The sequence below is a fragment of the Nicotiana tabacum genome, chromosome 14 (assembly GCF_000715075.1).
Source record: "Nicotiana tabacum cultivar K326 chromosome 14, ASM71507v2, whole genome shotgun sequence".
Classification (NCBI taxonomy): domain Eukaryota; kingdom Viridiplantae; phylum Streptophyta; class Magnoliopsida; order Solanales; family Solanaceae; genus Nicotiana; species Nicotiana tabacum.
The window spans coordinates 86,396,706-86,409,515 of NC_134093.1; the positions used below are offsets into that span (position 1 = coordinate 86,396,706).

The window sequence follows — 12,810 nt, forward strand, 5'->3', positions numbered from 1 at the left end:
TTTCTTTCTTCTTATTTTCTTTTGCTTTATTATTACACCCAAAAAAGAAAAGAAAGGTGATTTATGTCAACTAAACTGGCGGAGCCACCATACAATCTATGGTCTAAGGGAAAGATGTCAGCTGCAGAAGATCCAACTGAACATGCTTTGGTCGTAGCCGACATCCCGGGGCGATTAGGGGAAATGGATAGCATTAGGAATGATAAACACGTGGCCAGGATGGCCCAAGAAATAGAATCCTTAAGGGATGAGGTACAACATATCAGAGAATTGGCGCACCTGGTCGTGACAACACTTCCTCAACCACCCAGATTCCCTTCTTTGGATTCACTTCCAGATCATTTTCTTTCAACGTCACGGCAAAACAACAACACTCCAACCTAATCCCCATCACTCAAGTCATACCTCCAGTAATTCTCACTAACCCACCAAATCTCCCTATTCACACTCACTACCTACCCGAATATCCTCGGACATCACAAAACCCGCCTATTACCACTAATGCAACTACCCCTCCTCGTGACGAAGTCACTTTCACCACGAACCAGCACATACCTGTGGCACATGCCACTACTCACGAGCGGTACGTTCCCCCTGTATATGTCATTGCCGAACCTACCTTTACAACACTCATCATGGTCAGGGTGCCACATAAGATCGATTAGTACGTCGAGTTGGAGATAGAGGCCAGACGTAAGGAAAAAGAGTCAGTATCTGAGCAGTTGCAAATGTTGAGAAGGAAAATGAAGAGTCTCCAAGTTGCCCGAGGAAGTGAAAGCCTGGACTATGAGGAACTAAGTATTCACCTAAATATGGATATGCCAGTAGGATACAAACCCCCAAATAGATTGCCAGTCAGGATCAATCGGCAGTGGGAAGAAAAAGAAAGAGGAAGTCTCAGTATTCAAACTTATTACCACTCTGGTAGTTGTTTCTATCAAAACTTCCCACATCATTTACCATTTCATCTACAGCTGAAGCCTGACACTTAAGCGTTGGGTGACCCATTCCACAGAAGTCACAAACTGATGATGGTTGACTCTGGACCTTGGCTAAGGTCAACTTTCTTTATCTCTTTGGCCATGGCATCTAGCAGGTCTTCCACTGATGTGTTAGAATCTACTTGATGAACCCCAACTGATTTTATTCTATCATTACCCTCAGCAAGCCATTGTTTAGCATCTTCAGAGAGCTCATTAAGAATTACAACAATCACCTCAGGAGTCTTCTTCATTAAAAGTCCTCCAATGGCAGTGTTTAGAGTTTGTCGTAAAGAAGGTATCAGTCCATCCCAAATGTCCTGAAGTTGCATCCACAATTCAATCCCATGATGCTGACACTTTCTCACTATCTCGTTGAATCTTTCCCAAGCCTCAAAAACTATTTCGGTGTCCTTCTGGCAAAAGTTGTGAATTTCCTTTCTGAATTTCACTATTTTTGCAGCTGAGAAGTATTTGTCAAGGAACTTTTTAGTCATATATTCCCATGTCCTGATCGAACCCGTTGGTAAGTTATGAAGCCACTGCTTTGCGTCATCCTTCAGCGAAAAAGGGAAAGCCCTTAAGTAGACTGCATCTTTTGACACTCCGTTGTAATGGAAGGTGTTTTTGATTTACTCAAAATCCATCAAGTGAGAGTTAGGATCTTCATTTACCTTCCCTCTAAAGACAGTTGTTCTGGATAGTTTGAAGCAAACCTTTCTTCAACTCGAAATTATTCGTTTCTATGGGTGGAGGTCTGACACTTGACAATCCCTGATTGTAGACTGGTCTGGAATAATCATCCAATATTGTACCAGGCCTGGGACCATATTTTCAAACTAGTCTTCAACCAAGGATCGGTTTAGATTGAATCTTCGACCCCCACCATCTTTGATAGTCACATCAACAACTATACGGCCTGCCTCAGCTGCTATTCGTACAGCTTCTTATTGTGATGCCTCTCTTTTGGCTAAGTCTACTCTGTTGTCACTGTTATTAGCCATGTGTTCTTGGGTTGAAGGTTTCCCCAAGAACGTTTTGATAAGTTCTTTCTCTTTCCTTAATTGTCGCAGACTCTTTTCCACCTCTAGATTGTATGGAATCAATTCTTTTGAAGAAGATCGAGTCAAACACCAAAGAAGTCAACTTGTTGCCTACACACGGAAGAAAAAATCCGTGAAGAATAAAATTGGTTCCTGAATTAGCACCAAAAATTATTTTGAACACTATTGATTGCCAATCCCCGGCAACGGCGCAAAAATTTGACGAGCGCAAAACACAAAATTGATGCTCGCCAGCCAAAGATAGTATAGTTTAATTATCATCTGCACAAGGATTGAATTTAAATAATGTTCAAGTAATTGTTGGTTTAACACTATTCAAGTTGATTAACACTTTTGTTGAGGTGATTATGAACTAAATTTTACAACTAAAATTAAAGCAAGAGACAATTGATCACAGAAAATGAGAGAGCAAAGCAATCGGTTATTATCAAGACGAAGAATGAGGGTTTTGACATGATAGGTGCAAGACTGCTATCCTGGATATGACACTATTATATTCTACTCTTGAGGTTCTATTGATTCTCACGAATTCAATAGGTGATTAGCTTATACTTCCGATTCAGACTCCTCTCTCGATTAAATCTAAATCTTTCAAATAAACTAATGTGATGTGCAGTGAAACTTCCAAGAATCTATTGGTAGGAATGATCTAAGAGAAACTTCTCGCGAATATTTCTCAATCTTAATTTAAACGGTAACTCAAAAATCTCTCTTGATTACTTCAAATAATCACCAAAATAAACTAAGACATACGATGCAATAATATTCAATAAGATGTTCCTCTTTCGATTAAACACTATAAAAAAATAAAATCACAACTATATTAAAGCTCATCCATTAAATTCATGCAATTAAACAGTAGTCAAATCCATAAACAACAACCAAGTTACCAAATCATGTCAAACCCTAAGGTAAACTACTCTATACATATGGAGAAAGTCCTCACAAATATAATTAAAGAGTGAGAAAACATCAATCTAACGTTACAATCCAAACTCCCGTATTGAATTGATGGAAAGATGATAAAATCCTGTGTCTTGTAGCCTCCAATTCTCTCCCAAAGCTTCTAAGGTCAAAAGTCCTCTAAAATCATGATTTTGGTGTATTTATACCATGTAGGAACGGGCCCGGACAAAAATATCCTTTCCAAGCTGAAATAGGAGAAATACTCTGTAAAACTTATACATGCGTGGCACATGGCGCGCCTCCCCACGCGGTGCGCCTGTGGAGAAGTTCGAAGAGTTGATTTTTAAACTCTGCAGGATTTTTGCACTAGCGCCCCCCGCCCCGCAGCGCATGGCTTGGCATGGTGGTGCATTTTTTCCAGAGTAATCTTTTTTTCTCACTTTTTGATATCCAGACTTGATCCTTGACCACCGAACATGATCCCGAATTAATTTCTTGGTCTTTTACTCAGACTTCAAAGCTCCAACTTATTCATATTAGCTCTAAATTATCTTAATATCTCAGAATCATTTCATGCAAGGCATAATAAATGTAATAAGTGCAAATCACCATTATTTAAGCTCAACCACAAGTAAAGTGCAATGATTAGAGTGCAAACTATGAATAAAACAGGATTTCTAGACTACCATCAGAGGCCAAAGCAGGCATCGTTGATATTGATGATGACATCGCCAAGGCCCGAGCACAGAAGTTAACTGCTCGAGAACATCTATTGGCTCAGCCTGACACAATTGACTCTTCGAGTACTGATTCCGAGTATTCGGGAACGGAGGAAGAACTTGAAGAGAATGATGATGAAGGCTCGAGTCTCGACCCAATAGCTGATCCGCTCACTTCTCCCGGGGGCATAGATACCTTTCTCCCCTCGGGTTCCGGTGGAGATAATGTTTAGATTTTCCCTTTTTCTTTTGCTGTTTCCCTTTGTACTTTTGTACTTATGCAATTTGGAATTTTTATAAATGAAGAAGATTTTTACTTAAGTCTTGCGCAAAGTTTGTTCTTTTTGCATTGAATTCGATAAGGCTTCGGGTGTATTTTCATCCGATAGATTCTTGTTCCGGGCATAAACTCTTCCGGAAACAACCCTTTACTATGAGGGTTCCACAAGAGAGGGCCCTCTTATGTTTACGGTGCTCTTGAAGAGGACGTCTCATGTTCATTCCGGCACAAGCATTTGAAGTTTTCTGTTAACTTTCAAAATGATAAAATTAACTCATTGTTTGGACAAGAAACAAGATAAAAATAAAAGGACTTTATTTTATTCCTTCCATCTTTAAAAGTACATCAGCATTCGATTGCTAAAGAAACGAAATCGCCAATACATGTGGCTAACTCGTACAACTTGTTTCTACGGGGCGGGCTATGCAGTCCCCGGTCCTGATGAGACATCATTGTTCTCGGGACTTGTAGTCCCTATTTTCGTGGCATCCTTGTTGCCGTTTCCAATACTATCCCACCCCCCAGTGTTTGAATGCGATGTATGCAAATTGGAACACTAGACGTCTTGCTTTGTTGGTTAAATTGAAACACTTGTGAATGGTTGAATAGCCTTTGGTTCGATGGTAAGCTTTACTTCCCATTTGGAACTTTCTATCAAGCCAAAGACTATTTAACCATCTCGTTGTGGTCTATCATTTCAATGCCTTGTCATTTAAAGGTATTAGCTTTTCTGATGACACTTCCCTCGTAGTATGCTTTCTGTTGCTGGCTCGTTAAAAACCTTGCCAGAAAAACCCCTATTGGGACAAAATCTTGTCGAATGGAAAAAGAGTACAGCACATACTTTCAGTATAGGCATGATCCATCAGCAATAATACCTTTTGAGGTGAGTCACGTTCCAATTGCTAGGAAATTTGACTCCATCTTGATTCTCCAGCTCATATGATCCTTTACCGGTGAATATTGAAACTCGATAAAGGACTTCCCACATTGGACCCCAACTTTCCAGTGTTGATTTTCTGAGTGTTCTGAGTCACATTCCCCAAAATCAAGTCTCTTGCTTTAAAGTAGCGGAGATTGGCCCTCCGGTTATGGTATCTTTCCATTCTTTGCTTCTGAGCCACCATCCTCACGAGTGCCAAGTCCATGCGTTCATCGAGTAATTTTAGCTTAACCAACAATGCCTCATTATTTACTTCTTCATCTATTTGGGAGAACTGTAAGGTTGGCTCTTCTACTTCCAACGGGATCAGATCTCCTCACCGTATACGAGAGAAAAAGGTGTCTCTCCCGTGCTTGATTTTGCCGTCTTCCGGTACGCCCATAGCACGCTTGGTAACTCCTAGGGCCACTTGCCTTTAAAAGCTTCTAACCTCTTTTTGAGGGTTTGGGTAATTACTTTATTGGTCGACTCCTCCTGTATACTAGCACTCAGATGTTATGATGAGGAGGTAGTCCTTTTAATTTTCAGGTCTTCGAGAAATTTTGTGACTTTGGAGCCTATAAACTATGGACCGTTATTGCAGGCAATCTCCTTTGATATTTTGAACCGGCAAATTATATGGTCCCATAGGAAGTCGATCACTTCACGCTCACGATGTTTTGGTAAGGACATGTTTCAACCCATTTAGTAAAGTATCTGTCACGCCCGGAACTCGGGGAGTGCTACCGGCACTCAACCGAGTGAACCCGATAAAGCAAGCCTATTAGATACTTTCTACCCAAACTCACTATGAATAAAGAGAATACATATTTTTGTTAATTATACGATAAGGAGACCATGTATACAATACCAAATTATTTCCGTTAGTTACTTCCTTTTAAAATCTCAAATTACACACACATTTTTCATTGATCTGAAGTGAAACAAGTAATTCAAACACAACATAACATTGTTTGACTTCCCCAGCACCAATATACAACCCACACTATGTCTAAGGAGCCTCTAATAGATATAAAAGAGTATTATGATAATGCCGGTAACAAGGCCACAACTATACCTCAAACAAAATACACAAAGAACAAAAGATACATGACCCCCAAATGAAGGGGGGCTCACCAAGTTAGCTGAGAAGAGGGTGTACCGCTATCACTGATCAATCTCTCCTACTGTGGAACAACCTGCATCCATTGAAGATGCAGCACCCCCGGCAAAATAGGCGTTAGTACATATGGAATAGTACTAGCATGAATGACAAAACACACTCTCAATAGAATGATAAATAATACAAGCAAGAACAATCATAATATCAATGGAAGCCACAAACAACATCAAGCCTCAAATTAGGATCAAGACAGTATTCAAATTAATTTCCATATCTTAAGTTGGGAGATCTTTAGTAGTAATATGCCACCGTTCACAATACCAATACCACCATACTCTAAGCACAGAGTCCGATCACGACCCGATCGGCTAGGCCATCTCATTCGAGACATCAACCACAATCACAATTTCAATTAATATTTCCAGCACAATCACCACCATGTGTGCAGCATGGCATCCGATCACGACCCGATCGGCTAGGCCATCTCATTCGAGACATCATCCTTTTATACCAATCATCTCGTTTCATACTTCTTTCACATCTTTTCATTCCATTGGCACTGCTGAACATAATTATAAAATCGTTCTTGACACGTCGGCCGTAATTAGTATTCCATGCTCACCCTTTTCACTTTCAAACATCATCATCATCATCATCAACAAGGCATTACAAATCAAGGTTTTTAGTACACATGTGAGCAATTAAGAGTCTTAGGCACATTGAGAGTTTTCACAAAATTTGGCATAATAGCCTTCGTTTGAACTTGACTTGAAGTCAAAACATCATTAATGCACAACCCATACTTTGAGTACATTCTCATATGATAACATAACATGATAATAGCATTTGGTATACATATTGAACATATATATGTCAACACAAACTTATTCGGAATAGTATAATGAACCACTAGGGATTTACATAAATTACATGAATGCCGTGGGATTCAATTCTAAGGCAGGATTTTAGCCAGCATACCTCGATTTGAGCTTTCCTTAAATTACTACAATGTTTCAAAAATCCTAGCAATCCCAATCTATTTTGAGACATAACAAAATTGAACACAAATTAGGAGGATATTCATGGTTTGAGCTCATTTGAGCATCTTATCAAACACTAGGTGTGCAAATTTGGCTACAAGGTTCTTCTACAAGATTTTCTTCATTCCACAATCCAATCTTTACTTATTTGAGCTCAACAATATTCCCACAAACCTTATTGGTACAAACATGTATAATTAAAACTCTTACACTCAAGAATCATACTCCCAATCACCCATCTTTTATCCCAAATTCGAAATTGAAGAATTGGGGGAAAAAATTCTTACCTCTTTGAAGCACTAGCAAGATTCTTGTGAATTCTTCAAGCCTTGAGTAAGAATTGATGAACAAATGACTAGGTCTTCTCTTTCTCTCTCAAAGATACTCTCACCTCTCTCTAAAAATATCATATGAAACCCTTAAAAATGAACCCCAAAGGCTATTTATCAAAATGGGGTCAGGTTACAAAATTCAGAAAAATGAAGCTCTGAAACACAATCTGCGATGGCAGAGTGACCGCAGAATGGTTATGCAGTCCGCAAACCGGCCGCACAATTTGGTGCCCCTGAATTGGAAAATACAGATTGGGTCTGCGGCGGTTCTGCGGCCCGCAGACCTGTTCTACGATCGCATTATACACCGCAGACCAGACCTGGTCTGCGGTGGCATAATTCACCGCAGACCTTCCTCCAAACTTGCCCCATCACTGCTTCACTCTGCGGCCATTTTGCGGTACGCAGAGTGATTCTGCGGTCGCATAGTGGACCGCAGAAATGTCTTTTTCTGCCAAAATATTTTCCTTTACTCCCCAGCACATTGTTCAACGCAAAAACTTTGAGCTGCGGTGAGCAAGCTCGCCGCAAAGAATTTCAACAATCCTCAAACAGGTAAGCCTACTTCGGCGCAACGAAACCTTAAATTCCTTTGCAAAATTTTACGGGGACTTACATTCTCTCCCACTTAGGATCATTCGTCCTCGAATGAGGGTCAAAATCCTTCATTAGCATTCAATGTGACTTAACTGCTATAACACACACGTGCAGTTCCAAATTTTTTACTAACTCCCTAAATTTCCAAAACTTTTGCCAGAGTCTCCCCTGTAACTGGGCCTATCCACCTGTCAGAGAATCCCAGAAACCAATCCTAACAACAAATACATAATCCGATGACGCATTATAACATAAAAACAATACCAATCATGGCCTCATAAGCAATATATTACTAGATGAGGAACACCCTTAATACCAACGGTACAAATGATACATAATTCCTATAAGGTAACTCTTAGCATTTTCATAAAACACAACTTTAAAAATACATGACTATTCAAACAAATAAGGATACTTCTTCTTCATTTCTTCCTCAGCCTCCCAGGTGGCCTCTTCAACCTGGTGGTTTTGACATAACACTTTCACCGAGACAATTTATTTATTTCTCAACTTTCGGACTTGCCGATCGATAATAGACACTGGAATCTCTTCACAAGTCAATTCCTCATTAACCTCAATAGTCTCAACCGGGACAATGAGTGTCAGGCCTTCAACTACTTTCTTCAACATAGACACATGAAACACCTGGTGCACTAATGACATCTCATGTGGTAGCTCAAGCCTGTACGTCAACTCACCGATCCTCTAAATGATTATGTACTGCCCGACATACCTCGGACTCAATTTTCATTTCTTCCAAATCACATTACACCCTTCGTGGGGGGAACCTTCAAGAATACCCAGTCATCTTCTTTGAACTCCAAATCCCTACGACGAACATTCGAATAAGACTTTTGATGACTTTGAGTAGTTTTCAACCGCTCCTTATTGATCTTAACATTTTCCATAGCCTGATGCACGAGGTCTGGCTCTATCAACTCTGCTTCCCCAATCTCGAACCACCCAATGGGAGATCCATATCTCTTACTATATAAAGCCTTGAACTGCCATATGAATGCTAGCATGATAACTATTGTTGTAAGCAAATTCTATGAGTGGTAAATGATCATCCCAGCTACCTTCGAAGTCTAGAACACAAGAGCGCAACATATCCTTAAGCATCTGAATAGTCCGCTCTGCCTGCCCATCAGTCTGCGGGTGAAAGGCTATACTAAGATTCACTTGAGTACCCAGACTTTGCTGAAATGTCTTCCAAAATATAGTCGTGAACTGTGCCCCCCGATCAGAAATTATAGAAATTGGAGAGCCATGCAACCTGATTATTTCTTTGGTATACAACTGAGCATATTGTTCCGCTGTGTCGGTAGCCTTAACCAGAAAGAAATGTGCTGATTTCGTGAGTTGATCCACAATCATCCAAATTGAGTCAAACTTACGAGGAGTGCGCAGTAATCCTACCTCAAAGTCCATATTAATCATTTCCCACTTCCACATTGGAATTTCTATGTTCTGTGCCAACCCACCGGGCCTTTGGTGTTCGACCTTCACTTGCTGATAATTTGGACATCTCGCCATAAAGTCCACTACATTCCTCTTCATATCATTCCACCAGTTGAGCCCGGGTGTACGGAATACTTAGAAGTGTGAGCCTCGATCATGATTCTCTCTCCATCTACATTTGGAACACATAGACGTCGTTGGTACCTTAGTGTACCATCACACATGCCAAGAGAAAAGGCCATGCTCTTATGTTTATAAATCCCTCCTTCAATTGTACCAACAATGGGTCGTTGTATTGCTTTTCATTGACTTCCATAACAAGTCATGATTCAGTCCTATTTTGCACAATCACCCCTCCTTCACTAGAGTCCGCAAGACAAACTCGCAAACTAGCTAATCGGTGAACTTCCTTAGCCAAAGACCTTTGATATGCCTCCAAGTGTGCTAAACTACCCAAATATTTCCGGCTAAGAGCATCCGCCACAACATTAGCCTTCCCCGGATGATATAGAATATCAATGTCGTAGTCCTTGAGTAATTCAAGCCATCTTCTCTGCCTCAGATTTAATTCCTTCTGCTTGAAAATATATTGAAGGCTCTTATGGTCCGTGAATATATCCACATGGATCCCATATAAATAATGATGTCAAATCATCAATGCAAATACCACCGCCTCAAGTTCTAAGTCATGCGTGGGATAGTTCTTTTCATGATTTTTTGAGTTGCCTAGAAGCATAAGCTATCACCTTGCCATGTTGCATTAATACATACCCAAGCCCGATTCTTGAAGCATCACAATATACCACAAATACATTTGTACCCTCTGGTAGGGTCAACCCGGTGCCATAGTCAATCTTGCTTTCAACTCCTGGAAGCTCCTTTCGAAAGCATCAGACCATTGGAACTTAATTTTCTTCTGCGTCAATTTAGTCAACGAAGAGGCAAGAGTAGAAAACCCCTCCACAAACTTTCTGTAATACCTAGCTAAGCCTAAGAAACTGCTAATCTCTGTTGGAGTTGTAGGCCTCAGCCAATTCTTCACAACTGCAATTTTCTGAGGATCAACCTTAATTCCTTCACTAGAGACGACATGACCTAAGAATGTGACAGGTTTAAGCCAAAATTCACACTTTGAAAACTTTGCATATAACTTGTGCTGATATAGGGTTTGTAGAACTACCCTGAAATGATCAGCATGGTCCTCTCGATTGCATGAAAATACAAGGATATTATCGATAAAAGGCTATCACAAAAGAGTCGAGGAACGACCTGAAAACTCGGTTCATAAGATCCATGAAAGCTGTTAGGGCATTTGTTACCCCAAACGACATCACCAAAAATTCAAAGTGCCTATATCGGGTTCTAAAAGTTTTCGAAACATCCTGCTCCCTGATCTTCAATTGTTGATACCCGGATCGTAAATCAATTTTGGTGAAGTACTTAGCACCTTGCAATTGGTCAAACAAGTCATCTATCCTTGGCAGTAGGTACTTAGTCTTGATTGTGACCTTTGGCACTACAAAACCTTAAATTCCTTTGCGAAAGTTTACGGGGCCTTACAGTATCGGTCAAAATTAAAAGAAATCTTACCTATTTGGGACCCGGTGGTAGTGGGCCAACTATATCCATCCCCCATTTCATGAATGGCCACGGGGACAGTACCGAATGCAAGGGTTCTACCAGCTGGTGTACCAATTATGCATAGCATTTGCATTTGTCATATTTTTGCACGAACGTCTTTGCGTCTTGTTCCATCTGAGGCTAGTAGTATCCTTCTCTAACTAGCTTTAGTACCAATGAATCTGCACCAGAATGGTTGCTATAAATTCCTTCATGGACTTCTCTCATCACATAGTCTGCCTCCGAGGCTCCTAAACATTGGGCCAATGGGCCTTGGTACGATCTCATATATAATTGTCCACCCATGAGGCAGTAGCGAGCCGCTTTGATGCGTAGTGCCCGGGATGCCTTCGGGTCTTCGGTCAACTTTCCATGGTGAAAATACTCGATGAACTCATTCTTCCAGTCTCAAACTAGGTTAGTTGTATTTATTTCACAGTAGTCGTCCACATCTAGTACCGAATGCAGAAGTTGAACAACACTATAGGAGTCGGACCCTTTTATTTCGTAGATGACCCCAAATTAGCCAATGCATCTTCTTCCACATTCTCTTCTCTCGGAATGTATGTGATTGATCATTCCTTGAATCATGCAATCAATGCCTGAAATTTATTTGCATACTGCTTCATGCGCTCCACTTTTATGTCGAAAATCTGATAGACTTAGTTTGCTACCAGCTGGGAATCACATTTGATTTCTCTAACCTCAGAGCCAAGTCCCCAGGCCAGTTCGAGTCTTGCAACAAAAGCATTATACTTGGCTTCATTGTTAGTTAACGGAACAGTTTTTATGGCCTGCCTCAGGGTTTTCCCTAAGGGCGTGAGTAGGACCACCCCGAGTCCGGACCCTTTCACAGTGAAAGCTTCGTCCCTGAATAAGGTCCAAAATCCTAATGTCATTTCCGACACCAGCACCGCTTCTTTAGTAGCCAGGGGCAAGAACCCGGGACTAAAATCGGCCACAAAGTTGGCTAAAACTTGTGATTTGATCGCAGTCCTAGGCTTCTATTCAATATCGCAGTCCTAGGCTTCTATTCAATATCGAACTCACTAATTTTGACTTCCCATTTGGCTAACCATCCTAACAACTCAGTCTTGTGAAGAACATTCTGCAAGGGGAAGGTCGTTACAACGGCTATCGGGTGTCATTGAAAATAAGGCCTAAGCTTTAGATAGGCCGACTACGAGAGCTAAGTCTATTGTTTCGAGATGCGGATAACGAGTCTTCGCTCCTGATAAAATTTTGCTTATATAATAGATAGGAAATTGCCGTACCTTCGTCCTCCCAGACTAGCTATTGTTAAGTATACTAGCAATTGTTTACCTTCCGCCAGTTTTGATACATAACGTTACAGGTCTATCAAGGACTGCTGACATTCCGGAGTCCATTCAAAATTATTCTTCTTCTTCAAAAGTGAGAAGAAGTGATGACATTTTTCCGAGGATCGAGAGATGAATCTGCTTAAAGCGGCCAATCTTTTGGTTAGCCTTTGTACTTCCTTTACGCTAGTTAACTGGTTCGGGATGTCTTCAATAGCCTTGATTTTATCGGTATTTACCTCGATCCCTCTCTACGAGACGAAGAAACCCAATAACATACCGAAGCTAACCCCGAACGCATATTTTTTCGGGTTGAGCTTCATATTGTGTTTCCTCAAGATATCAAAGGTTTCTTGGAGGTGCTTTAAATGATCACTGCATTCAAAGACTTGACCAACATGTCATCTATATACACTTCTATCATTTTACCTATTTTCTTCATGAACT

General features: G+C 40.6%; 1 non-coding gene across 1 annotated transcript; it reads left to right on the forward strand.

The window, feature by feature from the left end:
• Window positions 1-1,322: 1,322 nt before the first annotated feature.
• LOC142169276 (small nucleolar RNA R71) lies at window positions 1,323-1,429 on the forward strand. Its single transcript, XR_012698985.1, has one exon. It is a non-coding gene; the product is annotated as a small nucleolar RNA R71 (small nucleolar RNA).
• The last annotated feature ends 11,381 nt before the right edge of the window (window positions 1,430-12,810 follow it).